The sequence below is a fragment of the Elgaria multicarinata genome, chromosome 5 (genome assembly GCF_023053635.1).
Source record: "Elgaria multicarinata webbii isolate HBS135686 ecotype San Diego chromosome 5, rElgMul1.1.pri, whole genome shotgun sequence".
Lineage (NCBI taxonomy): Eukaryota > Metazoa > Chordata > Lepidosauria > Squamata > Anguidae > Elgaria > Elgaria multicarinata.
Genome location: NC_086175.1, coordinates 122,490,352 through 122,518,256, shown reverse-complemented (window position 1 = coordinate 122,518,256; position 27,905 = coordinate 122,490,352). Strand labels below are relative to the sequence as shown.

General features: G+C 43.0%; 1 protein-coding gene across 1 annotated transcript in view; it reads right to left on the bottom strand.

Annotated features, from left to right (window-relative positions):
• Nucleotides 1-27,905, bottom strand: part of SLC36A4 (solute carrier family 36 member 4) — a 121,442-nt gene that overhangs the window by 1,358 nt on the left and 92,179 nt on the right. The window lies entirely within an intron of this gene.

The following is a 27,905-nucleotide window of genomic DNA, read 5'->3' as shown; positions in this document are numbered from 1 at the left end:
TACATATACCCAATTAAAACATTTAAAACTAATACATTATTAAAAGCAGCACATTATTTAAAAAAAAGCATCTTAAAATTCAACTGGGTAGGCCTGACGGAAGAGATCGATCTTTATGGCTTTCTTAAATTCTGGAAGACTGTTAAGTTGACGAACAGCAAGCCATTCCACAAACTGGGAGCAGCAGAAGAAAAGGTCCTCTGGGTAATAGTTGTCAGCCTTGTTTTTGTGGGCTGGAGTAAATTCTTCCCAGAGGACCTGAGTGTGCGGGGCAGTTTGTACAGGAGAACAACTGTATGGGATTCCACAATTGGCCCTTGTGTTATGTACCCACCTCAACCCACAAACAAGCAGCTATGCTCATCTTTTTGGCTTAAAAAAACCCGACAATGTTTTTCCCCCCATCTTGTCCTACAAACTGGAACTGTCAAAGTGGCCAAGAAAATTAAAAACAAGAATAAAATATTATCTGAAATAATAATGAAAACACAAGTGGGAGAGATGGCAGACGTTGCAACATGGAGTGCTCCTGGTTCAGGGTTCTATCTGGCCAGCCATGTCCTCTTCCAAGATACTAATCCATTCTATTTCCTCTCCCCATTTTCCATTTCTCTTTTTCCAAATGACAGTCAATAAGTGCATGCTATAACGTCATTCGCCTGTTTTATTTGGGAGCAGGGAGGTTGCCACACACACACACACACACACACACACCTTAGATTGTGGTTAAGTGTGGTAAATGTGACTACACACCTTAGGAGCTTTTCATGTAGCCCACGCATCACATCAATCAGGCCCAAGGACTTTTGAGAGGAATGAAGAAGGTTTCGAGATGACAAGCATAACTTCCCAATGGGGTTGTGCACATTCTGACACAGTCATAATACTTTTGCCTAATGCAAAACACAAAGCAGCTCAGGAGGTTCCTACTTAGGTAAAATACCTGAGAAATGTCAGAGACCCAGAGCAGTTAGACAAAACACTAGCAAATTGCTCAGGGAACTTTTTAATCTGCCCTGACAGTGAAGGACATCTTGTTCTCCGTTCTCAGCACTCTGTGACTTCGATTTTTTTGTAGGTTCATCTGTCATGGAGGTGGGAGGACAAGATCATTGGCATGCTTGTTCCTGCCTTGTGGCAGATGGATGCACTGGATGGCCTTTGTATGTTGGTGGCAGGAAGGGAGAAACCTGCCATCTTTATTCTAAGACAGCCTTCCCAACCCTGGTGCCCTCCAGATATTTCACACTAAAACTCCCAGCCTTTGTGACTGGGGCTTGGGATGTTACAAATCAGCAAAACTCACGTTCACTGAATTTCATTTTGAAGTTCGTTCCGACCGGAGTCCTTATCAGACTGAGACTTCCCTCTTTTTTTCCCACACAAAAATCCGTCCATATTTTAGTGCGTAGTTTTGCAAATGTACACGTCACTGTTACGTAGTTTTGAAACGTATGGCTTCCTCTCCCATGGATTAAAGCGTATTTGCGAACATCTTTTCAAAAGCACGCATTTTTTCGTGCACGTGTTTCAAAAGTACACATAACGTTGAACGCATTTTTAAAATCCGAAAATCACATTTCATGCTCAGAAATCTACGGACGTCAACCATAGATTGTGTCCGAGAAAGCGTTCAACCTAAGTTTTACTTAGATTCACTACTACAAGTCCTAATGTTATGTAACCATCGGATATTAAGGCAGATGATTATTGCTGATGTGGAATTTAATGTCATTATAAGTCAAACTGATTTATTAAAGGACTATTTTCCTTTTGTTATGCCCCATATTGTCTAGTATATTTCACACCAGACCATATCCGATACAGTCTTGTTAGCACAGATTGGATAGTATAGACCTAGTGTTTTCTTACAGGATCCATTCCTTGTTTGTTCCTTCAGTGAGGGCTCCTCCCCTTATTTGCAGTGGATGGTGGAAACTGCATAAAATACTGATCAAAAACAAACTGAAATGAATGTCCCATATACTGTATCTCTAGGCCTGGATCTGAAGTCCCAAACACCAAGGGTACCCCACTGGAGAAGACTGTTCTAAGAAACACCACCCCCCAGTCCAGATGTATTAAGCCCCAGGGAGTCAAATGATGTAAAGTCTGCAAAGAAACCACACCGGAAAGTGGTAAATACGCCGATATATTATGCATTTATTTAAACCTCCTACCATATCCCAGATTACCACACTTTAAAAGAGACACAGAGAGAATAAACCAAAGAAAAAGAAATGAAACTCTCAGAAACAATAGCAGGTCCCATGCACACCATGCATCCTACCCCTCACAAAATCTAAATCCCAGCTAACTCATCCCTACGCCTCTGGGAAATTGTCTTGATTCACTGTCTTTGGGCCTGTTCAGACAACACGCCATGCTTAGGCTACTAACCCTTTTGCATCAAATGGTTAGTGAGCCTGTTTAAACCATGGTTATGTACCCCACCATGGTTAGGAATGGTTCACACAACGCGCTAAACCATAATGTTTAGGTCAAAATGCTTAAGGACCGTGGCTTAGCGTGTCATCCAAACAGGGTCTTTGATAAACATTCCTTCCCTTCCCCAACCACCCCTGGAAAAAAAAGAAAAAGAAGGAAAATCTATGATCCAGCATTTTTGTACTCTAATCATTCAGATGTCTATAGCAGGAAGATTATACAATTGTCCCGGTAGGTGAACAGCAATTATGAAGTCATCTCAGCCTCCTTTAATCGGATATGAAATTCAAGTTGTTTTATAAAATAAGAAAAATAATTACAATGCATACTTTACTACTTGGGGCCGTGTGCAGAAATACCTCTTGCATTTTATCTCTCTGCCACCAGGTGAGCCATGACTGAGCTTCAAGGCCAAGTAGCAATTTGAACCCAGATCTCCCCAGTTCCAGTCAAACTCTATCTGCTACACTGCATTGCTTCTTTCCTGCGTATGCTCGTGGCAGTGTCACACAGTACACCTGGTGCATTATTAAAGACTGAACTACTGTATTTCTTCGATTCTAAGACGCCATCGATTGTAAGACGCACACTAATTTCAGTACCACCAACAGAAAAAAAGCTTTGATTCTAAGAAATAATTAACGCACCCGCGATTCTAAGACGCACCCCGTTTTTAGAGATGTTTATATGGGGAAAAAGTGTGTCTTAGAATCGAAGAAGTACGGTAGGTCTCCCTTCTCTAAAAGCACGTATAAAGAAATCCACAATATTGTATTGGAAAAAATTACTATCGTTGCCAAAACAACATTTCGCAAAATTATGCTTGTTGTATTTGCAGAATAGAGAAGGCTGGGTACAATCTTGTAGGTGCCTGATGTTGAGCTACTCAATCCCCTTAGCAATGACAATGCAGGATGTATCCGATCATAAGATCCGAGATATTGTGTTTGGTGAAGATGCCAAAAGAGATTTTGAATACATAAAAAACTGTAAATTTGCTACTTGGTATACGAAAATCAAAACAGATCATAAAAGAGCTACTTATTTGCAAGAATTAACCTTTTTTTCCCCCATTAGGCATAGAATCATAGAATAGCAGAGTTGGAAGGGGCCTACAAGGCCATCGAGTCCAACCCCCTGCTCAATGCAGGAATCCACCCTAAAGCATCCCTGACAGATGGTTGTCCAGCTGCCTCTTGAAGGCCTCTAGTGTGGGAGAGGTTTTTACCCAGCTCAGTTTCAAATGATGCCCACTGAGAATCTGGCTGGAAGATTTTCTAATAGTCCTGTAAAAGAGCGCTTTTGCATATGTGAAGCAGGACATATTGAAGATCTCGTGCACTATATCCTATACTATCCATTATATAATTCGCCCAGGGCTAAATTTATTCTCCCTTTCCAGACTACCTTAAAAGGCCAATCAGACAATTTTAAAATTAGATGGCTGTTGGCTAATGAGGACAAATTCATCAGCTATAGAATAGCTTTATTTGAGCTAGCTGCAAGAAAAATAAGAGCAACCTTTCTAAATCATACCACTGTCAAATCCTAAAGGGGTTAAACAGAAGGAATGTTTTAAATCCTGATCATTTTATTGCATTCTTGTTTTATTGTATCAAATGTTTTTCTGTTTTATACTTGTGTGTTTTTATTGTCATGGCCATTGGCTACAAACAATAAAATCTTGAGTGAGTACATTGCTTCTTACCAATGCCGCAGTACACTTTCTAAGTAGGATACTTACGCTAGAATGCATTTTTAAAACAAAATCAATGCAGCCGTTGTACCCTGCCTTTCGGCCTTAACAAAGTCCCGGAGGCAGCTTACACATAAAACTGAAACATGCACAACTAATACAATAAAATCTGAGCGCATAAAATTTAGCGTGGAAAAACAGGAATTGGCACATTAAATACAAAAGCAGGACCACAGCCAACTGATTGATGTTCATTTGGCCATGGTATGGAGGAAGACCTTCTCTGCTGTGAGGCCCACCGTGTGTAATGATCTCCCCATTGAGAGTAGGCGTGCTCCTAGTGTGGTGTGTTTCTGCCGAAACTAAAGACATACTTGTTTGCCCAGGCATTTCCCTGTTTGCACTGTCAGTTACCCCTAGTTATTTTAGTGAGATATTTTTATTATTATTACTGTTCTATTGATTGATTTTATGGTATTTTATCTTGATATTATCTTGTGAACCACTTTGGGATTATTATTTTTTTTAAAAAAAAGGCAGTACAGAACTTTTCTGAAAACACACACACAGAGCAGGGGAAATCTCCACAGGAAGGATTCAACCAAATGCACTTAGAATCCACCTTCATACTTTCCTGAACATGGGAAAGTTGTAGATGTATCCAGCATGTGCACCTCATTCCCTCTCCATGGGTACAATTCAATAAAACCTGCTGGCCTCCAGATGTGTTGGACTGCAATTCCCATCATTCCCTGGGAACACAACTGGAGGGCTCTGAGCTTTTACAAATCTAAATGTTTTCAATTGCCATGTCTTTATTCAAAATAGGTCATCATAGAATCATAGAATGATGATGATGAGTTGGAAGGGCCTATAAGGCCATCGAGTCCAACCCCCCGCTCAGTGCAGGAATCCACCCATAGAATCATCAAATAGTAGAGTTGGAAGGGGCCTATTAGGCCATCAGACATAGGAAACCAAGCTACCATGACCCTACAAATATCACTCTGGCCATGATACATTTTTCACAGGGAATGCTACTTACAGACTTCAAGCAGTAGCTAATATGCTACACTTGTGAAAGTATGGAGAGCCCGCATGGTGTAGTGGTCAGAGAGTTGGAGCAGGCCTGGGGAAAACACACACACACAGAGAGAGAGAGAGAGAGAGAGACTGCCACATTTACCTCCATAAGAAACACACTCAGCTGATGTTAGGAAAGTGCTGAACTAGCCTTATTACGGGCCATTTTAAAGGCTTAATTAACTAGAAAAGTAATTATATAAACTAGTTTAATATAATTAATTAGAGCTGGGACTTACGGATCCCACTGAGACGACAGAATGAGTCCCAAGTGGCCTCTCCCCTGCCATAACGTCATTAAGTGGAACAGAAATGGACGATTTGCTGCTTAACCATTCAGAGACTAAACTTTTCTGAGGGACTAAATCAGCGTGCTTTCTTCCGTGATCTCTGCCTACGTGGAAAGAACCAGATCTATAACTCTTCTCTGATCTTTTTCTGGATAAAGAACTTGATTTCTAAACCAACCGCTGCTTTTTTTATGGAATGGGAGTGTCTGTGGGTGTTTCTCCTGTGCCCTCATCATAACCTGGACCTGGACCATGGGTTGTTTGTTGAATAGGGTGACCATATGAAAAGAAGGACAGGGCTCCTGTATTTTTAACAGTTGCATAGAAAAGGGAATTTCAGCAGGTGTCATTTGTATATATGGGGAACCTGGTGAAATTCCCTCTTCGTCACAACAGTTAAAGCTGCAGGTGCCCTGCCCTCTTGTAAATCTGGTCACTCTAGTATAGCTCCTGCACCTTTAACTGTTGTGATGAAGCGGGAATTTCACCACGTTCTCCATATATACAAATGACACCTGCTGAAATTCCCTTTTCTATGCAACTGTCCTCCTTTTCATATGGTCACCCTAGGTTAGCATGTTGTGCCAACCTAGTCATAGGGTCACTTGCCTAAGGCTGCCTAGTGAGCTTCATATATGAGCAAAAGAATTTGGATGTCTGTTTTGTACATCCAAAGGCAAAACAAAACACACACACACACACAAAACCGAGTTTTGATCCTCCGGAATACTACATGGAATAGAAATTAGAAAAATTAAAAACAAACTCACACTTGGAGAGTAATAGCCTTGGGCGATGCTTGTTTTACAAACTCTTCAGCATCTCCCACGGCTTGCAAAGAACAAGGTTTTAAAAACAAACTAGACACTTGTTAACTCAAGGGTGCTTTATAAGAAAGGCTAGGTTTACTAATTGCTCCCATGGTCTTGACGACTCGCTCTATATCACCGGTCTTAAAGGAATTGCACTGCCTGACAATACGCTTCCGGTCAGAATTCAAGGTGTTGGTAATGACATTTAAAGCCCTAAACAGCTTGGGACCTCGATACTTGAGGGAGCGCCTCTCCCTATATCTGTCTACCTGAGACCTGAGATCTGTCGGAGGAGCCCTTCTCCATGCCCCACCAAAGCAACATATACACTATGGTGGGATGTGGGGAAGGGCTTTCACTGTTGTGGCACCCTGGTTGTGGAATGCCCTCCCACTGGAGGCCTGATTGGCGCCGGCAATGGCTTTATTCCGGCGCCAGGTTAAAACATGGCTAATTCACCGGTCTACACACTGTTTTGTTTCAATTGGATTTTACTGTTTTAAAATGTCATACTGGTTTTAACCTATTAATGGTTTAATTCATTTTAGAATTGTATATTTATTGTTCTATTTTATATGTATGATTTTATCTGTACACCTCCCTGAGATCCTTGTGATTTAGGGCGGAATATAAATGCATAAGTAAGTAAATAAATAAATAAATAAATAAATACCTTGGTTTAAAAAAAATGTTGCTGAGAAGACCGCAAATTAAGATAATTCACTTTTTTTTTAAAAAAAAAAAAATGACAGCGTTCTATGCATTAAAAAGTATAATGTGCATTAAGATGGTTCTGCTGAGAAGAACATAACTTAGTATTTATCTCCCCCTTGCAGTTACCTCCATTTAACTTACAGTGGGTGGTGGGAGATCTTTTTCTGTTGAGGGCCACATTTCCTCGGGAGGAATCTGTCAGGGCCTGCATGTCAGAGCTGGGTGGGACCAGAGAGAAACGTGAGCAGGGTCACAACTTTCTCTTTCTTCCTCCCCACTCAACATGGTGCTTTTTGCCAAATGTCCATACTGATTAGTTGCAGAAGGCTGCAAGAAAACTAGTCCAAGGACCACAGGACACCCACCCCTTAATGAGTTTAACAGCCTTAACTTCGTTATGTCCATGCAAAGAGTTAAAAGCCAGAAAGGACTCATCTAGGCTTCAAAATAGCCACTTGCCTGTTTGCCTCATGTGGCGCAGAGCGGTAAAGCAGCAGTTTCTGCAGCTGAAACTCTCCCCATGGCCTGAGTTCGATCCCAGCGGAAGCTGGTTTTCAGGCAGCCGACTCAGGTCGACTCAGCCTTCCATCCTCCCGAGGTCAGTAAAATGAGTACCCAGTTAGCTGGGGGAAAGGGAATAAAGGCCGGGGAAGGCAATGGCAAACCACCCCGCTATAAGGCCTGCCAAGAAAACGTCAGCGAAAGCTGGCGTCCCTCCAAGAGTCAGTAATGACTCAGTGCTTGCACGAGAGATTCCTTTCCCTTCCTTTTCCTGTTTGCAAAGAAATAATTGCCTCCAGGGGACGCAGCTAGAGATGCTGACATTGACTGATTTGATTTGTACCCCACATTTTTACCAAGGAAATGGTACTCAAGGCGGCTTATGGTCATAGATAAATGAAAACTTAATTAAAACAAATACAGCAAAACACATTTGCAAACATAGGCATTTGTGGGTTGGTTATTTTGGTGGATATATAAAGTAGATATGCTTCTGTTCTCTCAGAAGCAGAACACAATGAAATGAGGAATGGAGTTTGGGGGACACGGCGTGCAAGATAAACTCTGCTTGCATATTCAAGCAAAAACAAAATAAAACAGTTACAGCTAATATCTTGAAGTAATCATCTCTTGGATGCTGTTCCCAGAGAAAGACAACCTCTTTTATCCTTATCACTGAGTAACAAACAATATCACAAGGGAGACAGAAATAGTCCTAACATGCCCCTACGATGTGTTCTTTCCCAGTGTTTATGACTGTGCTGTTTTAGTTTACCAAAGTAAGCAAAGGGGTCATCCAAAGGAAAGTGGCTTAGAATTGCAATAATTGGATAAAATCCACCAGTCTTCTTGGTTTCTATGCTTGGTCGTGGGAGGGTAAAACTGTGTGAACAAGTGTGTTTCCAAGAGGTGCTTAAAATTTGCCGCTATCTCTGCTTCTCAAACCACAGATGGGAGAGAAGGTTCCAAAGAGCAGGTGCTACCACTGAGCAGGCCCACTTAAGTATCGCTAGCTGGAGACATTCCACTGGCTGTGGAATGTTCAGTGAAGCCTCCTCAGAAGATATTGTGTTGGCTGGGTATATCTAAGAGAAGACACGGTCAGTTAGGTGTCCTGATCCCAAGTTGTTTAGGGCATTTGTTGCATGTCAAGAACTAAATCTTGTAGATGGCTTGGACATCAAAGTCCACTGCCAAAATCACAGTGAAGAGAAAGATTCATACCACAGGCAAGAAGATACTATCATGCAGGTGGATAAAAGAAAAATCCCCCAGCAGAACCTATGTTCTATTTCAAGATAACAGCATTTTTGTTAGATGCCCTTCAAACAGGGTAAATTAATTCAATGTATTCATCTTTAAATATTAACTACTATACATTTATTCCATAAGTGCTGTACATGTGGGGGCAGAACGACGGTGAAAAAACACCTCCAGCAAGAGTTATAATTATGATCATTTATCCCTTAGGCTTCTTACATTATCATTTCATAACCAACATTTTTACATCTCTTCCTATTAGGGGTAATTAAAAAGGAGCAAATGACAAGAGATTTTAAAAAATAAAATCTCTCTTCTAACCAGTTCTCTTCCTAGCAGAGTATTAGAGTAGCCCAAAATGGGATGTTGATAGTTGTGGATAATTTATTTTCTCTAATTGCCACCTTAGGAGTAAAGTATATTTAATAAGAGATTAGGAAGAAGGATTTTTAAAAAATGATGAAATATGAAGGATCTCTCTGGCGTGCTCCTGGCAAGACTGCCCCACTTTCATCATTAATAGTTTTTAACCTTCAAACTGTCCTTGCTGTCAGTCTGTGGCTTCTGTTAAAATGGGGGGGACACGCAGTTCGAGGAATGGGAGATGATAGCACTGAGATTCTTTAACTTATTAAAAAAAATAGAGGTATCAGAGTTTGAAGAGAGAGCCAACCCGAGGAAGAGGAGGAGGAGGGTCTTCAGTTCATACCGAGGGGTAAGAAGAGACAGATTCATTCATTCCCCGCTTCCACATTAACTCAATTCATGCTATGCATGGAAGGCACTCGAATGAGTGCATGGGATTTACTGCTCCTTCCGATATTGGAGCACAGTGAGGGGGGTGGACCTCTCTGCATAACAGTGAATTTTGGAAGCCGGAGGGCCAGGGATGGCCCACAAAGAGCAGTAGCCAAAATATGTCGGCAATGAAGGAAACCTAGAGACAAGTGCCGAAATAAAGGGCATGTGCTAAGGGAAATTGATGGGCCCTGCTTAGTCAGTCTCAGTGTTGGACCGGGATGTATGTGTGTGTGTGGTGTGACTGGGAAAGTGGTCAGAGATGTGGTGTGGCTGGGTGGCACTTTGGCTCTGGTCAGTGTTCAGCTTGCACTGGGACCTACCTCCAACCTTGGCCTAAACTACACCAAGCAGGATATTGCACTATGAAAGTGGTATGAAAGAGGAATATAAAAGGCAGGAGCCACATCAAGCAGGATATAGCACTATGAAAGTGGTATGAAAGTGGTAAATGGTATATTCACACAGCACATGGTTAAATTATAGAACTCACTACCACAAGATGTAGTGATGGCCACCAATTTAGATGGCTACTAGCCCTGATGGCTGTGTGCTATCTCCAGTAATCAAGGGAGTAAGCCTGTGTGCACCAGTTGCTTGGGAGCATGGGTGGGAGGGTGCTGTTGCACCATGTCCTGCTTGTTCATCCCTGGTCAATGGCTGGTTGGCCACTGTGTGAACAGAGTGCTGGACTAGATGGACCCTTGGTCTGACCCAGCATGGCTCTTCTTATGTTCTTATGTCAATGGGCCCCAACAGTTGTTAGTGCACTTCAATATCACTATAAAGCAGTAGTGTGGCTCCTGCCTCTTATACTTTAATTTATTTATTTATGTATTACATTTATTACACCGCTTTCATACTTCTTTCATAGTGCAATATCCTGCTTGTGTAGATTAGGCCCTTGACAACTAATGAGCTGAGCCTGATGGGCTCTTCAGGGCAAGGTGTGAAGGAGAATCTCTTCGTTCTGGTCTGTTCCCAGTTCTATATTGGGTTTTTGGTCTGGACTTTAGTATCACCCACTCTTCCCGCCCTCCCACTCCCTTGCTGGACTGCTCATCACCTCACTCTGACTAAAAGCAGCTTCCAGTGAATGGAGCTGAGAAGACATTTTTACCCACAATCCAAATGGCTTCCAGCCTTCTCAGATGCTTTGGACTACAACTCCCCTCAGCCCCAGCCAGCATGGATAGCTGGTGAATGCTGGGAGTTGTAAGACTTTTTTTCTGTCTCAACGCGCATCGGAATGTACCCTTAAAATACTAAAAACAGAACAAAAAGGTTTTAACAACCAGCCTAAAACCGAACAGAGATGGGGCAGCCTAAGATACTTTGGCTTCAGAGAAGGCCTGATCCTTTGTCCCCACTGGACTTAATCTTGCCCTCCCACAGTGCCCCTGCCCCACGCTGTAGGCATAAGTGAAAACTATACAGACAACACTCAAGCACATTTTGACCTGGCTGAAGCAAAGACTTTTGCTGGTTGGTATGGGAAGGTTCTTCCTACAGAGTTATAAAGCTCCAAGTGAGAAAATTCAGGTTACCCAACGCAACGCTAGCCAGGTTGGTACTTTTAGCCAAAGTAGGGCAACGTTACTCTTGCAATGCACAACCGCAGACGAGAATAGAAGTTGTACCAAACGGGAGGCATTTTATTTATTTTTAAAATAACTTTGAAGAGCTTTCCCTCTGAAAGGAAGAAGTGATGGCTGAGGCAAGGACTGGCACAGCAGCGCTTCCTTTCATCTTACTCTTCTGCTATGCACAGAAGTATCTCCCTTTGACCTCTGCTTGAGGGCAAGAAGGCCCAGAAATGACTCCATTACATTCGGGGAGAAAGGAAGGAAGGAGAGAGAGAAAATGAGAAATGGGCATGTCGTTTTTCTGTTGAAAGATTCTAGGTTATAAGCGGGTCGGCTGACAAAGCAAGACACTTGAAGCAAATAGAGAGTCAACGTTACTTCAGGTTCTGGGAGTAGAACAAGCAAGAGACCACACTGTGCACTCAGAGGGGCACGCAGTACAAACCTATGCATTCAGAAATAAGTCCCATGGTAATCCATTGGGCTTACTCTAGGTAAGTGTGCGCAGGAGGATAGCTTAAAAACACTCTAAATTAGGGAAGACTGACTAGAGGCCCACAGGAATTTTATCTGCCTCCCCCAGCCACACGACCAAACATAAAGTAAAGCTGGTGTAAAAAAATTACCCAACCTTTCAGACAAGTTTTTCCCCCCAGTAGTTGTAAGAGAAAACGGGAAAGTCCTTGCGCTGGATTGCACTTGTGTAACCACTGGTGAGGTATCACGTTTTTGTGGCAACACACGTGTTTAGTGCCAGACCACTGTCTGGGGAACAGAGTGGCAATCTATGCAAAAATTGTTTCCTAGAGTTGTATAAAGCAGGGCCGGCCAAAGTATTATTCTTTCTTATTCACAGAACAAGAACTAAAGCAGAGTTTCTTGACAAGCACCCACCGAGTGTGGCGATGCATCAGTGATGCAGCTTTACAAAGAGTCGTGGATTTATCTAGCCAAGAGTTGCATGCTCCAACTAGCAGAAACTGCAGGGCGTGCAGTTCTGTTGGTGGTGGTGCCAGCCCCGGGCACACAGGATCCACCACGCCTCATAGAAGGGCCGGCCCTGAGACACTACAATATTTTCCTAAGGCCATGAAATTTAGTTGGTCGATCAACTGGATTAAAACACATTGGTTTTAAACAAAGGATCCCTCAATTAAAATTGGTCAACATGGTGATTGCTTAAAAGAGAGTCAGATATCAAGCAGTAACTTTAAAAAGTCATTCTTCTGTATGTCGGGGGGGAGGGAGGGAGAGGAGGAAACCTGAAGCTTGCTGAAATGTAAGTATGCGTGTTTTTTTCCCTTCCACCCATAAAGGTAGCCTAAAATAGATTTAAAATGATTTTTAAACAAGAGCTAAAAATTATTGTTTTTTTCTACTAGCTCCTGCAATTAGTAGACCATGGTTTCATTATGTGGGCAAGATTCCCAATATAGTTAACAATTCCATATACATCCTGCCTTCTTCCAATGGTGTTCAGGGTTGAGTAGGTGGAGTTCCTGGGGAAGACTTCCAGGTACTGACCAGACTAGGGTGACCATTTGAAAAGGAGGACAGGGCTCCTGTATCTTTAACAGTTGCATAGGAAAGGGAATTTCAGCAGGTGTCATTTGTATATATGGAGAACCTGGTGAAATTCCCTCTTCATCGCAACAGTTAAAGCTACAGGAGACCTGCCCTCTTCAGCTAGAGTGACCAGATACAAAAGAGGGCAGGGCTCCTACAGCTTTAACCGTTGTGAAGAATAAAGAATTCCACAGGTGCTGCATGCATACAGATGGCACCTGCTGAAATTCCCTTTTCTATATGACTGTTAAAGATACAGGCGCCCTGTCCTCTTTTCCATATGGTCACCCTAGATCAGACCAAGACCTGCAGCTTCAGTGCAGTTGTTCTTTCAAGTAACTATCTAGGCTTTAGAGGCCTTACTTTCATGTAACCGTAAAATCATTACAGATGTGAGTCTCACCATCCAAGAAAACAGCCAACTATTATAAACCTGAAGTCTATGGTTCTAAGAAAAGATGTGATCACCTTACTGATGCACTCATTTCAGTCTCTGGATATAAATTTCATCTTTGGCCAGGCCACAGGGGGGAACCCTCATGTGTGTACAACCAAGGAACTTGCATAATTAACAATAATACAAAGGAAATCTTGAAAAGCATTTCTAACAGCTACAGTGGAGTTAAAAATGTTTAAACTTTAAATCCGTTCTTTAAAAGGATTTCTTAAAAAATGAAATATCCCACGCAACATCAGAAGACCCCAAAGAGGCAGGTTTTCTGATAAAAATCTTTAATTAAAGTTTAATTTAAATCTAGTATTATATATTTACTTTCCTGAATAATTAATCAATGAACAGACAGTTAAAGGTAATAGGATTTTTCCCCCTTTTCTGCTGATATAAGCCACTCTGCTACTCTGAAGTTCAATGACAACATAAAAGGACATGTTAAAAGGAGACAATTACATCAATGTTTGGCTTCAGTATGGGTGTTCAAAAACTGTGGAAGTATCCGCTAAAAGGGCTCAAGAGTGGCCCAAGATGATTAGCTCTGGGAATCCAGCTGTTACAAAAAGAAAAAGAAAAGAAGAAGCGGGTCGGGGTGACTCACCAGGCCAGAGAATCTACCAGCCACATGGGGCAGCCTGTGAGGTTCTCAGTAATACTTGGGGACGGCTTAATCTATGTTTTAAAGCTAAATAGGGCCCTTTCCCCCCATCACTGCAGCATAAGTGAAACTTGACGGTGAATTTGGCGGTGCGGTGGGGGTAGTGGCGCAGCTCCTAGCGAGTTCTGGACCCCAGAAGTTGCTCCAACTCTGCTGTAATGCAATGCCTTAGAAATTAGGCTGTGAAAGGTGGCAATAAGAACATAAGAAGAGCCATGCCAGATCAGACCAAGGGTACATCCAGTCATAGAATCATAGAATCATAGAATAGTAGAGTTGGAAGGGACCTAAAAGGCCATTAAGTCCAACCCCCTGCTTAATGAAGGAATCCACCCTACAGCATCCCTGACAGATGGTTGTCCAGCTGCCTCTTGAAGGCCTCTAGTGTGGGAGAGCCCACAACCTCCCTAGGTAACTGGTTCCATTGTCGAACTGCTCTAACAGTCAGGAAGTTTTTCCTGATGTCCAGCCAGAATCTGGCTTCCTGTCACTTGAGCCCACAGGACATGAGTCCAACAGCATCCTCCCACCCATGTTCCCCAGCAACTGGTGTATATAGGCTTACTGCCTCTGATACTGGAGGTAGCACATAGCCATCAGGGCTAGAAGTCACTGATACCCTTCTTCTCCAGGAATTTATTCATCATTTCATTGGTTTCAATCTCACCCTTCAAGAAATGATATGTTTCTAAATTCACCAATGCAAACCACCAAAGTAAAAATTTTGCAAGCTTAGGCCTAATCTACACCAAGCAGAATATTACACTATGAGAGAGGTATGAAAGCAGTATATGGTATGTGTCAATGGGCTGCAACAGTTGTCAGTACACTTCAATACCGTGGCTCCTGCCTTTTATATACCACTTTCATAGTGCTATATCCTGCTTGGTGTAGAATAGGCCTTAGTTGCGCCTCACATCTTGCACAGAGATGCACATCTGTCTCTTGTACATCTATCTCTGTAGTAGAGATAGTTCCTCTACTACAGAAACGTTTTTTAAGCTTAGACTTCAGTTCATCCAGATAATCAATCATGCAGATTTTCCCCGGTGGACTATATGGTTGCTGGAATGTTAATACCAACACAGCACTGGGAAATAAAACAAAAATTAAAGCTAGCCAATTTACAATGAACATACAAATCCAATATAATGAACAAATAAAGAAAAAGCTCATTCTGTGGCTCTATGAGGTAACCTGACATGTTTTCAGTACAATCTATTTATTCATCTTTTTTTAAAATGGGAACGTTGCTTATAAGTACTGATTCCATATAGGTACCACCTGTGTTCGAGTGGACTAGACCTGAATCGAAATGCCTGCTGTGTGTTGCACCTCAACATAGTCTACCTCGCAGGGTTGTGGCAGGGTTAAAACTTGGCAAGATCCTTTGAAGAAGAGCAGGACACTCAAATGTTTGGTCATGGGAGGGTAAAACTGTGTGAACAAGTGTGTTTCCAAGAAGTGCTTAAAACTTGCTGCTATCTCTGCCTCTCAAACAACAGATGGAAGAGAATGTTCCAAAGAGCAGGTGCTACCACTAAGAAGGCCCACTTACGTATCACTAGCTGGAGACATTCCACTGGCTGTGGAATGTTCAGTGAAGCCTCCTCAGAAGATATTGTGTTGGCTGGGTATATCTAAGGGAAGACACGGTCAGTTAGGTGTCCTGATCCGAAGTTGTTTAGGGCATTTGTTGCATGTCAAGAACTAAATCTTGTAGATGGCTTGGACATCAAAGTCCGCTGCCAAAATCACAGTGAAGATAAAGATTCATACCACAGGCAAGAAGAGATGACCATGCAGATGGAACACGCTAAGCCATGGTTAGGCCACTAACCCTTTTGTAGCAAATGGTTAGTCAGCGTGTTTAAACTGTGGTTATGTAGCCACCATGGTTAGGAATGGTCCACACGACAGGCTAAACCATAACATTTAGCTCAAATTACTTAACCACCATGGCTTAGCGTGTTGTCTGAACAGGGTCACAGTGGGACAGGGCTATCCAGAAGTTCAATTTTCAGATCGCGGAATGGTAAGTCCCCTTTGTACCATTTACACTTTTGGTCACGGAATATGATCTGGTTTGCAATGCACAGTTCTCTGTAAGATTCTGCAGATGTTTAATGGTTGTGTGCATTCACATGTGCATTCCGAAACATGTACATTCTGACACAAGGAAATTCAAATAACTGAATTATAGGCATGATCTTGTACTGGCCAGTCTGAGAAACTGCAGGGTGCCGAGCCAAGCTGAACAGGGCTCAGGAGTGAGCAGTACAGACTGGGCCACTAATACCAGACCCCGAGTCGCAAGTCCAGACATTAAGACTGCCTTCCCCAATGGGGTGCAATCATCCCCAGCCAGCAAGGGCATTGTCAGTTGGGGATGATAGGTGTAGTAGCCACTACATTTGAAGGGCACCAGGTTGGGCAAGGTTGTAGTAAGGCAAGACATGGGAGAGCTCCCAGGCAAGAAACAGGTTTCAGTCAAGGTTGGACCTACAGCCCAAAGGGCCCCGGCTAAAAATGGGTCTAAAAATTAGCAGGGAGACTTGCGGAGTGGAATTCTCCAGGAGGCAGGCAGCTGACAGTAGACCAAGCTGCAGATTTGGAATTCTTTTTTCAGGAACCAGGACCCCTGAGAAGGGAGTTGAGCCAAAAAACATGCAGGTGAGACATACCTGGCCAGCCATCCTGGATCATGGCCATTATAACCTTGCCGAACTTGACTGGAGAGCTTCAGCAAGAAAACATCACCTTGGTTTAATTTATTTGTGCCACCTCTGGACAGCAAGCAAGCATGGTCTAAATACTGAATAAATTCTTTGCAATAGGGAAGAAACCCCAGCAGGAGTGCATGCGTGCTTCAGGACAAAGGAATTCCTCTCTTGGAGAGGGGACAAAATGCTTTTAGTTAGGGTGACCATATGGAAAGGAGGACAGGGCTCCTGTATCTTTAACAGTTGTATTGAAAAGGGAATTTCAGCAGGTGTCATTTGTATGCATGCAGCACCTGCTGAAATTCCCTCTTCATCACAACAGTTAAAGCTGCAGGAGCTATACTAGCGTGACCAGATTTAAAAGAGGGCAGGGCACCTGCAGTTTTAACTGTTGTGATGAAGAAGAAATTTCACCAGGTGCTTCATGCATACAAATGACACCGCTGAAATTCCCTTTTCAATACAACTATTAAAGATACAGGAGCCCTGTCCTCCTTTTCATATGGTCACTCTATTTTAGTGCAAAACCATTCACATTTTTAGGCTCGACTGCAATACGTTACACACATCAACGGGTTTATAAATAGCTTCCTTTTAAAAAACAAAAATAGATATTTGTAGAGGTAGATACAGCCACAGTCAATATGCTTATTTTCGCCTCTGCTTTCTTGGGTTGTAGCCAGTAATAGCCTAGTTAGTGTAGTTATTTTCAAACAGCTATGACCTCTCCATAACTCCACATAACTTCGAGTCCCTGGCTAGATCACCCAGCTGTTCATACCACAAAATTTAAGAAGGGGGAAATGCCATGTTCTCCCACGCCCCCACCTCTTCACCCAAAGTATTTCTTTAAGAGGCTGAACTACCAGATCTCTTCCTTGGTCCCTGAGTCCTTCCCCCATATATATAGCCAGTCAACCCCTGAGATCTTCCAAGCCTTACTGCGGCCAATGAAATGTTGCAAAGTGACAGCACCTAAGCGGGCCTTCTCGGTGGTGGCACCCTCTCTTGGGAACACTCTCCCACGAAACATTCAAGGGACAGTGACCAGTTTTAAATGCCTCTTAAAAACGCACTTCTTCCTTGCCTTGTGAGGGGCTCTAATGCTACTCTGTTTTACTATTTATGGTGCTGTAATACTTTTACCATTTTAATTTTTTAGTTATGTATTCTCATCTTGTTTTTAAATTGTTATACGGTATTTTTCTTAGGGATTTTAATATACTAAGTGGTATGAAAATATTTAAAGAGATAGATAGATAAATAGACAGACAGAAGTGCAATATTCGCATTGCACCCATGCTTAGGGGCAGTGTTTACCTCAGCAGCCATGGGTCTTAAAAGAGCGCACAAACACCCCTTAAACTATCTGACATACACAATGGTTGGTATTTCAGATAGACAATACTGCCACCTACTGATACTTGGAAGACTTCCAGACTGGAGTTTTCTTGACAGTGGAAGCTATAAATTAAAGCTGAGATCAGCCAACCATTACCTTTTCACTGGAGTGGTTCGCTACAACAAAAACAGGCAGGGGCGAACCCTGGATGATCCCAGGATAAACCTTAGGTCTAGCTGTGGCCACAGTCTCACAAAATCTCCTAGTCAGCTTAGTCTCTTTCGGAATTGTTAAGCAGATGGTTCCAAGATCAGATACTGACCTGGTGCCCACATCACAACAGCCCTGTGGTTTTCTTAAAAAAAAAACTTGGGTTGTTGTGAATGCAGCAGTGTTAGTGCAAGCTGCAACAGTCATGGCAACCCTGGTGTATCATTCTGTATGAACCAGGTTGTAAGGTAGGGAGCTTTTCCCCTGTGTTAAATCCAAGAAAGTATTATTATTTAAGTGAAATAGTTTGAAACTGGCACGTACATCTCTTTATACAGAGTAGGTTTGAGGGATTTTAAAAAAATATTTCTGGGGTATATTATTAATGTAATATTATACGGCTATTGGTAGCTGTATATTATCACTCGTAAGTTTCTGTAGACTCATGCATGTGGAAATGCAATATAATAAATAAAGGGGGGAACTATCTTCACATAGTCTAGTCCACTTGATTTCTCTCAATGATATAGGCATTTTGAGAAAATTCTAAATATTTAATTTTCTGAGTATTTAAATATTAAAACATTTAAGGACTTGTTTTAAATATTTAAATATCCGGAGTCCCCTGCCAAGACTGTCAACAGCTTGGTAGGTGGAAAACTACCACCAACAGGATTTTTACCAGGACCCGTATTTCTTCGATTGTAAGACACCATCGATTGTAAGACGCACATTAATTTCAGTACCACCAACATTAAAAAAAAAAAAAACCTAAGACACACCCGCGATTCTAAGACACACCCCATTTTTAGAGATGTTTATATGGGGGGGGGGGGGAAGTGTGTCTTAGAATCGAAGAAATAGGGTATTTCTGTGGGTCCGCAACTTGGATAGATCCTTTAGAGTTCCAAATGGTTCTGACTGAAACCCAGAGCAGATCCACTGCACCACTGACATCGGAGCCACCAGCCTTCTCTACAATATCCCTAGACTGTAGAATAGGTCTACACAAAGCAGACCATGTGGCAGGTAAAATGAGATTTTGAAGCCTTCACACGCACACACGCACATCAGATAATATTCCTCTCTACGTGTAAAAAGAATGCTAGGTTACCATCCTTTCTCCTGCAGCTAGTTTTCTGAGAGCAAGGAGGAGGCATTCAATCTTGCGATCTCCTCCTTGACGTCCAAAGTGGTACCGTCCAGGAAACGTTGGAACCATATTTGCAGAGACCGGGCCTTCAATGTGCAGGAAGTTTAGCTTAACTTCCCCACTTGAAAGTCTTTGCTGCAGTTCAGCTAAGGTTCCCCATGCAAGCATATGAGAGAAAAATCAAGACAAGGTTTAATTTCCTCCTGCAGCAATATGCAATTAAAAGAAGGAGCAAGGAGGGGAGTATCTGAGGGGGAGTTGCAGAGGCAGCAATATGAAGCTTCTCGACAGGTTGTCAAAGAGTCCACGACTTCAGAATATTGTATCATCTCCTCTGGCTCTATCAAGATGTACGTTTTTCCTCCCAACTTCATTCTAAAAGGGGGTTCTCTGACACCGCACTGCATTCCCTCACAGACACTCCGACTGTGTCCGGATGTCATGATGAGTCATGGCCCATGACCATGGTCTATCAGGATGGGAATGAGCCACTATGAGCCTTGGGTTCATGCACTCACCCGCCCCCAGCCGAAAAGGAAGAGATTCCAGTTTTGATTAACCACAATTTAGTGTTGCATCAAAACCTTAAAGCGACGTGCCCGATTTTTAATATGGGCCTAAATGATAGTAGATAACTAGTTTTTATCAAGGGTTGTTTTTTCTTAGTTAAGAATTTGCTCAGTAGGAGCCAAGACTGACAGATATGCATAATATTGTAGCTACTAGAACAAAAAAATTATATTATCACAGATATCCAAATTTTAATTATATTTGTATGGGTGTTGTTCTTGTTCTTTATCTTTTATATTAAATAATGGTTTTGTAATCTATTTGTTTTAGCTCCTGAGGAAGGATTCCTCTGAATCCGAAACGTCGAGCATTTTCACATCATTACAAAAATAAAAAGTTCGTTGTTTATCTATACAAGGCACCAAAGCTCGTCTGTCTTTCTTCCACCTTCCTACTGGTGCCAATTCCCTTCATCTACCAGTGCCTAATCTACACCTGCCATTCATCCCGGGGTGGTCAAGAGGTCGTCCCTGTGCATCCAAATGACGCACAGCTGATCCGGGGGTGAACCGAGAATGAGCACTCAGTTCTCCCAGGATAGCTGGGACTATTTTTTTCCTGTTTTTTTCCACCGTCTCAGGACCATCCTGAGCTCTGCGGGCGGTGTGGCTCTCCCTCCCGGGGTCCTCCCTCTTTCCCACGAGTAGCAGGGCTCAGGAAATGGGCAAGGAGCTGTGCGGGGGAAGTCCATGGGCATCGGGGGTCATGGGGAGAGCATTTTCGGCATCTTCCAGCCCCGAGTTTGTTGGGTTGTTGGCTATATTTTTTTTAAAAAAATCACCTTCGTGCAGGATTGCGCCTGTGCAATTGCGCAAATGTCTCCTCTTTTTTTTAAAAAAAAAAAAGTCACCCTGGAATGTCCCTCTTTACTTCCAGGATAACTCGCTAGCGTCTGGGCCCTGAGGGACAATCCTGGAGGTGTAAAACTCCGTGATCATCCCTCCCCCTCCCCAAAGGGCTGCAGGTTTAGATGAGCCCACGTTTTGTTGAAACAAGGCAGCCCCCATTACCCGTGGTTTGAAGTTGGCTTGTTTCAAACAGAGTTAAGTTTAACCACCTTTTGTCAAGTTTAGAAAAAAAATGACAAACTGCGGCTAACGAATATATAATTTCTTACATTTATATCCCACCTTTCCTCCAAGGAGCCCAAGGCAGTGTACCTGATCCTCCTCACCTCTGTTTTATCCTCACAACTACCCTGTGAGGTAGGTTATGCTGAGAGGCAGGAACTGGCCCAAAGCGACCTAGTGAGCTCATGGCCAAGTGGTGACTAGAACCCAGATCTCCTGAGTCCCTGTCCGAGATTTTTACTACTATACCACATTGGCTCCACACAATACCAAATTTCCATTTATTTATTTGCACAATTTATGTACCGCTTTGCATCTGATAAAATATTTGAATGGTGAACAATAAGAAGGGAAACAAGAACAACAACGGAAATATAGAATTGAAACCTTTAAAATCAGATTGTGCCAATAAAACTATGGCGGGTTTAAATAAAAACGTCTCCAGCAGGCATGAAAAACACAACAAGAGTTTGACAACCTCTCTGACATCAACAGGAAGTGGAAAGAAAAGCTTGGCTCACTTGGCTCATTCCCAACATGATAAACCATGGTTCCCTGTGATGTCTGAATGCAGCCTTTGTTAGGTAGTGCCATATACCTTGCTCAGATCAATTTGCAGAGCGAGCCGTAATCTGAAGCGACATAAATGCAGCGGCTGCAAAGATGGAACACTACACCAATTTGTGCATTTGACCGTCTCTCTCTCTTCCTCTACTTCTCAGTGGAAGCTCTGAACTATGGACTAAGTGACAAAGAAAAGGAAGGACACATGCCAAGCCCCTCTAATACAAGAGGAAACCAAACCACTAAGTTGATTACCTTTCGAAAGGCAAGCATTGTGGGGAATTACCTATTACAACAAGCATTCAAAAGCGGCAAAGAAAATTTAGAAGTGCTTGTTTCTCTCTCTCTCTCTCTCCTGTTCCCATCATCCTAAAAAGAGTTTTAGCTACGCTGGGAGGGTGTTTCTGACTCTCTGGAGAACAGTATCTAGGTGTTTCAAACCGAAACCAAAAATTGAATCTAACAAGAGCTGACAGCCAATTTAGTATTTCAAGTAATACAAGCTAACAAAATCAAAGGTGACATTGCATTTGCTTGGCACTACAAAAGAGCAACTAAAAATCAAACCAGCAGGGCTGTGAAGCGTTCCTGTTCAGGGCTCCAGGCACCTAGCCAGCCCCGGAAAACCAGGAAGCTTAATTGGCTGCACTCCATGGGAGAAGACGTTCAGGAACAATTGTGTCAATGGCCTGAGCTATTTCTCTATTTCAGAGGACACCCAGGACTTCAGCAGAGCCAAGAGCAATCAGAAAACCATCAGGATCCATCAGTCCCCTGGAGCGGACCATCTTAATGCCACCCCTGCCTCAGCAGAGGTTCCATGTCCGAGAAAGTCTAAACCCCACCAGGTTGTGATCTGTCCATGATAACAGAACTATAGAAAGTTTCTCCACCCACAGATCACCATCATCTAACTCTACACAGAAAACAAAATCCAATGTGTGCCCTGCTGAATGAGTAGGACCAGATACTAATTGGGATGGACTCATGGGTGCCATGGAGGCCATGACATCCTCAGCCTCTCCTGGGCTGGGTTCACACAACACGCTAGCCATTTTGGATTATTGTGTTGCCTAAATGCAGTATGTTTTCAACAGGGTGGGTTATCCTGTTGCCTGAATGCAGTGTGTTTTCTGCAGAGTGACTTGTTAACCATGCAGTGTGGTTTATTTTTCTCAAACAAGCCACCTTGAGTACTCATGGCTTGTTGTTGGTTTGTTCAGCATAGTTAACAAGCCACACTGCATGGCTAGCAAGCCACCCCATGGAAGATGTGTTGCAATCAGACAACAGAATAACCCACGCTGCAGAAAAAACACTGTGTTCCGACAACACAATAACCTACCCTGTGGAAAAAGCGCTGGTTCCGACACCACGATCGTTCAATACAGTGGGTTACCTTGTTGTGTGAACCCAGCCCTAGACTTGCATTAAGCTTAAGGCAGCTACATCTGTTATTCAACACACCCAGTTCCCATGTGAATGCTGGTTGTGCTTTGTGATGACACAAACAGGGCAAAATCCAACAGAAGTCCTACTTAGAGTAAACCCATTAACACAAATGGGAGGTGTTCGCCGTGACTAACTTCAGTTCCATTTATTTCAATAGGACTACTCTAAGTAAGACCAAGGTTGGATGCTCTCCACCATTTGGAAGGGTTGCCCCATAATATGAAGTGTCCAATGAACTTTCAACTGCAGAGGTCTGAAAGGGACATTCTGCTGGATGCATCATGAGAGGTGAGGAACGCCAGCAGGTGCTGAACCGAGGGACCCTTCCTTGTCGAAGTTGTGCAGAGAGCAGAAGTTGTTTGCCTGATGGCAAAGCCGTTCCCATTATTTATTTCTCTGAAGCCTTTTCACCTCGCTCTTCAGCTGAAAAAGGCTTACGTGTGTGTGTGTGTGTGTATATAAAAAGCGCAGATACACACAAGACAGACTATGGCCTCAGGCTTACAATCTCAAAGACATGACACAAAAAGGAAAGAGATTGGGATGGAGATGGGGGGAAACAGACACGGGCACAAGATCTTAGTTACAAAGTTCTTACAGAGACCTTGAGACCTGCCCAAAGTAGCTGGTCTTTCAGCAGAGCCAATGGAGTGGCCCCTCCCTCTGTTGTAGCCTGGTGCAATGGCTCCTGTCTTTCCATATAGCATAGGGAGATGCACACTCTGCAGTGGGGGGCTCCTACTTCTTCTTCTTCCATTGATAGCCCACTTTTTTTCCTCCAAGGAACCCAAGGTGGCTTACCTGATCCTCCTCCTCTCCATTTTTATCTTCTCAGCAACCCTGTGAGGTAGGTTAGTCTGCAAGTCATACAGCGAGCTTTGTGGATATGTGGGGAGTCCCAGCCCAACACTCTAACCGCTACCCTACACTGGCTCTCACACTGCTTAGACTTCTCTCTTCCTCCCATTGCTCAGAACTGAAACTCTCAAGCTGCGTTCCCACTGGCGGAGTGGGGGGGAGGGGAATACAGGGATTAGTCTGTATTCAAGAGGCAGCTGGACAACCATCTGTCAGGTATGCTTTAGGATGGATTCCTGTATTGAATCCGCCCTAAAGACTCGATGGCCTTATAGGCCCCTTCCAGCTCTACAATTCTATGATTCTATCATGTGGACAGGTGGTATCCCAAGTTGTCGTAATACTGGGATCTCCAAAATAGTGCCTGTGGGTATCATTGTGCCCAGAAACACCCTGGCACTCCTGATTTTTATTTTAAGAACATAAGAAGAGCCATGCTGGATCAGTCCAAGGGTCCATCTAGTCCAGCACTCTGCTCACACAGTGTCCAACCAGCTGTCAACCAGGGAACCACAAGCAGGACATGGTGCAACAGCACCCTCCCACCCATGTTCCCCAACAACTAGTGTATACAAGCTTACTGCCTCTGACACTGGTGGTTGCTCTTAGCCATCAGGACTAAGTAGTTTTTAACTGGCAAATGGGGATTTTCCAGAGATAACTATTATTTAAGTACAAATACAAGACATCTCACCACAATGGAGAAGACTAGCTAGGTGACCTGTCCAAATGCTAACCTTTGGTGGATAATTTCAAGGCCTCCCCATCTTCCCTCTTTACACTGCTTTGGCTTGAACTGTATAGATCATTAAATAGAATATACCTTTAAGCAGAGGACTGTCTCCTGCCAGCTCTATAATTTTTTAATTTATTTATTTGAAATATTTCTTGGTCGCCTTTCAGGGCTGACATCAATAAAATACATAAAATCAGTTAAAATATTTAAAGCAATAAAAGCATAAACACAATAAAATAAAAACAATAAAAGCCAACAATAAAAACCAGCAAGAATAACAATGGCAATAGCAGCAGCAACAACAGTACTCCTATCACAGCCTTCCTCAACCTGGGGCGCTCCAGATGTGTTGGACTGCATCTCCCAGAATGCCTCAGCCAGCTGGGGCATTCTGGGAGTTGTAGTCCAACACATCTGGAGCGCCCCAGGTTGAGGAAGGCTGTGATAGGAGTACTGTTGTTGCTGCTGCTGTTGCTGCATGAGAAGGCCACAATAAAATAATAGGCTTCTTAAAAGCCTGCAAGGATGGTGCATGGCAGACCTCCGACAGAAGTTTGTTCAAAAGGTGTGAGGCCACTGTAGAGAAGGGCCTCTCCTGTGTGATCACCCACCTAATTGCTCTCTTGGGTGGGCAAAATGAGAAGGGCCTCTCTTTCTGATCTTACAGTGCGGGGAGGCAGATATGTGTGAAGGCGGTCCTTCAAGTAACTTAGTCCCAACCCATTTAGGGATAAACCGGTTAGACTTCTTTCATGGAATGTTGCCGGATGGCTAAATAAGGTTCAAGATGTTGATTTCCTTACCTACTTACAGTCATACAAGATTAGTTTTTTTACAGGAAATGTGGGTTAAAGATGGAAGTGCAGCTGAATTACAGGGATTTACTTATTTTTCACCAGCACTAAAAGCTGCAAAGTCTGGGAGATCAACTGGAGGACTTACAGTGTTAGTGTCAACATCACTTAATCCTTTTATTCATCACTGTCCATCATTAAGCTCTTCTAATTTCTTGGTATTGTCCATTTCCAACATCTTCTTCAAAACTGTTTACTGCATTTGTGTGTATGTGTCCCAACATTGAAGTCTGGCGTAGAAGAACGTTCTCACTGGGAAAGGCTTGATCAAATATTGGAGGAAATCGATTTTTTATCCCCTAGGTGGTGATCTTAATGAGCGAATTGGTTCTTTCTCTCCAAACAATACAGTCTTTTGGGTTAAGTTTGGAAGATATACCAGAAATTTGCCAACCCATTTAGGGCTTTAAAGGTCAAAAACATCAGTTTGAAAATAAAGGACTATCCTCTGAAAAATATGATATCCGGCCACCCTACCAAAGCGAATAGGGTGCTATTGCTAAAGTAGACAATATCTGCAGATCGCCAGGTTGGGGGAAGACTGCCCTACCACAGATATCAAATAAGGGTTGGGGGGGGGAACCAAAGCAAGAAACCAGGAGAAAAATCAAACCCACAAATCCCCCATCAGTGCAAATCAGACTCTATGCAAAGGGAATATTCTATCCAGGCATAGCCTTCCACCAGCAGGGAATCAACCACTGCAACTTGAAGAGCACGCATTTCTTCCATCCACATTCTGTAAGCAAAAAAGAAAGCAGGGGAACGCCCTCGAGAACAGCTTAAAGAAAATCTAGACATGACAGAATTCACTGCGAAAAGCCTTCTTTGCCACCACATCCCTCTGAAATCCCTTTGGACACCACATCCCTCTGAAATCGCCGTCCTTGTTTAGAAGGCCGGGGGGGGGGGGGGGAGGAAAATCCATTCCAGCTCAGCAGTCTGTAAAACGACACACCGCAACCTTTTCGAAGCTGCTTTAGAAAGCATCCAAAGCCATTTTGCTCTTGCCAGTTTGAGAAGAAGAACCTCATAACAAAGCCAGGCTTGGAGCTGAACTGAGACTTTACTCCTGCTTTGAGAAACCTGCAATCCGAAGACGGAGAAAGCGCCGGCAGCCCGTCCCTCCTGCCCACGTTTTATTGATGCTACTGGGCACCTCTATATTTGGAAGGCATTCCATATACTTAAAGTACAGAGGACCAGCCTCAACCGCTCAACAAGCCATAATCAGCATGTTAAAGGAGTTTCTAGTTGTGCCTGGATCTTTTGTGTGGGGGGGGGATACTACATTTCGAAGCAACAGCTGCATTTCGGTGGGTGGGTGGGGACACAATATAAAGCCATGTGAACAAACTAACATATTCTTTTTTAAAAAAATAAACCATTTCAAGCTTTGGCAAAGCAACTCTGCATTAAAGATAAAAACCAGCTTTGTGGTCATCGAAGTGGGATGCCTCATTGCAGTACAAGAAGCAGTGGACTCCGCGTGAAAAAGGCAGAGGGGCTGTAGCTCAGTGGTAGAGCACCTGCATTGCAGGTAGAAGGTCCCAGGTTCAATCCCTGGCATCTCAAGTTAAAAGTTCAGGAAAAAGGGAATAGGAAATACCTCTGCTGGAAACCCTGGGGAGTGGGATGGGATTGCCCCCCAAAAGGAAAGACATCACCAAAAAAGAGGACAAAGGCACGTAGTTTCATTTTTTGTCTGTCTCTTCTGCCAAGACTCTTGTCCATGCATTGGTTATTTCTCAGTTGGACTACTGCAACCTTCTTCTCACTGGCCTTCCTTCTTCCCACATCAGTCCGTTGGTTTCTGTTCACCACTCTGCTGCTAAGATCATCTTCTTGGCTCGCCGCTCTGACCATGTTACTCCACTTCTGAAATCTCTTCATTGGCTTCCAATTCACTTCAGAATCCAATATAAACTTCTCCTGTTGACCTACAAAACTTTTCACTGTCTAGCTCCTTCCTATCTTTCCTCTCTCATCCCACACTATCGCCCTGCTCGTGCTCTTCGCTCCTCTGATGCCATGTTTCTCGCCTGCCCAAGGGCCTCTACTTCCCTTGCTCGGCTTCGTCCATTTTCTTCTGCTGCCCCTTATGCCTGGAACGCTCTTCCAGAACATTTGAGAACTACAAGTTCAACCGCAGCTTTTAAAGCTCAGCTAAAAACTTTTCTTTTTCCAAAAGCTTTTAAAACTTGATTTTGTTCTGACTTTATACTGTTAGTTTTACCCTACCCAGTGCCTGTTTACCCTACCCTGTGCCTGTTTGCATTCTCTTCCCCTCCTTATTGTTTTATTATGATTTTTAGAATGTAAGCCTATGCGGCAGGGTCTTGCTATTTACTGTTTTACTCTGTACAGCACCATGTACATTGATGGTGCTATATAAATAAATAATAATAATAATAAATAATAATATACAGGGATTCTGGACATTAGTACATAGAAAATTAATGGTTATTACTAGAAAAAAGACTGGATATGATCCAGAATTATTTTTATTA